Raw genomic sequence first — 1,930 nt, 5'->3', positions numbered from 1 at the left:
ATAGTAAAGTTGAATGACCGTGTTGAACAGATCATGATGGTGATAAATGTATGTGGGTCTGGCAAATTTCTGCACCACACACTGTAATGTCATAATGACATTGTAATGGAGCTCGAAGATTTATTGTTCTAACTTTGAAACTGGTAAATAAAGTGTTAAAAAAAAACAGTTTCACCAATGTGCTGCAAATGGCAAGCTTTCAGTCATGTTTGCCCTGACACTGAAGTGGGTGGCAGAATGGGAGCTGCATTCCACTGTTAGCATTTATATTACAGGCCCTGGGTTTCTCTTTAGGTACCCTATAATAAGGACTTATATGTAAGTTGAATATGCCGCTTAGGGGGTATGAAACTTTTATCATGTTGAAAGGTGAAGCACATGCACTTTACCACTGAATAGCAGAGTTTACAGTCAGCAAAAACAAAGCAAAAATCTGGGTGTACACCACACAAAAGATGGTGTTTCCAACAAGTACTAACTGTTTAAGAAAAAAGATCCTATTATAAAAAGTACGTGCAAAGATGGAGGCCTGCTGTGCCTTGAAGGCCAATCACAGGGGGTCACAAATTGCAACCAGCCTATTTAATATTTATTAGACATGATGCTTTGTGAACCGCTGTAAATGTTCAATTTGCAATGCAGCCTTTTAAAACATAGGTTATATTGAATAATGCATTCCCATTCATAAACCAGTTGGTGTGCAAAATGCACATTACTGGTTGGCAAATGAGAGGGATGCATTTTGCCCAAGGATTGCTACTTTATTTGATATTCATGCTGGGAAGAATACATCAAACCTCTGCATTTTGAGAAATAATCTTTGAATAGACCTAATATGTCTTGGGGGCAAACATTTTATAATTCCTGCTATATACATAGGCAAGGGCCAGAGCTATTGTCTGGTCAGACCTCTGCTATTGTGTTATAAACACAGTATGGGGCTAACTGAGTCAGAAACTAAAGAATGAACAGGCTGAACCTCGCAGAATAAAGAATACACCGGGTTTTTGATATTTAAAGAGAGTGAACGCATTTAAAATAAACATGTTATTTATGCCCTACTTATGAAATAGTGTTAGAAGTAGACTTAAAATTAAAAAGAACCCAAAACCTTTTTTAAACACCATTGCCACATGTAAGAATGATAGAATGGAATTCAAAGCTCAAGATGTTTATCAAACATCAGGAGACGGAAGGTCTGAGGGGGACCAACCATACTTTATTTCCTAAAGTGTTACATGGCGTTTTGCCCACAGATGAAGCGCAGCGAATATCAGATACCTTCATTTGCAATAATGAAAATCCACATGTCTGCAAATTGCAAGAGAGTTCATATAATGCTCTCGTAAGAGGGCCTGTCAGCTGATGAGAAGTATTCCTTCTTTTAAAATGAACAGGATGGAACCCAAATTACTTTTTCACCAAAGAGAAGTTGATATTTGCTCAAATTGATGATGTAATCAAACCCATGACGTGCTCTGTTTACCCATAAGGCAAGTGTAATGTCAGGGGAGTCATTTATGTGAGTAGACATGCATCGTCATTACATGAAGAGTATACGTCACTAGTGTTTGATGCCTGATATATGTGGAGTCTGAGTTATTTGTCATGGTATTTCCGGATGAAGGTGGATTTCAGTAAATGTAACCACTGAAACGCTGTGTTGACGAAATACAAATTCAGATAACTGTGTACGTAATTGAGAGCATATAGAAAAAATATGATATCACAAACGCTTTTTGAGGTCAGAATACTTAGTCCGTGTATATTTGGATTAATGGATTTGTGAAGTGTTGTATTTCAGTTTTTGTGAAGTGTTGTATTTCAGTTCTGTAAAATATCCTTTTTGTGTTCATTTAATTGGAAATAAATATTGAAACTGAATAAAAATATAAATGTATATTGGTGATTGATTATCAATTAATGGTGC

The sequence above is a fragment of the Triturus cristatus genome, chromosome 7 (assembly GCF_964204655.1).
Source record: "Triturus cristatus chromosome 7, aTriCri1.1, whole genome shotgun sequence".
In the NCBI taxonomy this organism is placed as follows: Eukaryota; Metazoa; Chordata; class Amphibia; order Caudata; family Salamandridae; genus Triturus; species Triturus cristatus.
The sequence above is the reverse complement of the archived record's forward strand: the minus strand, read 5'-3'. Positions refer to the sequence as shown.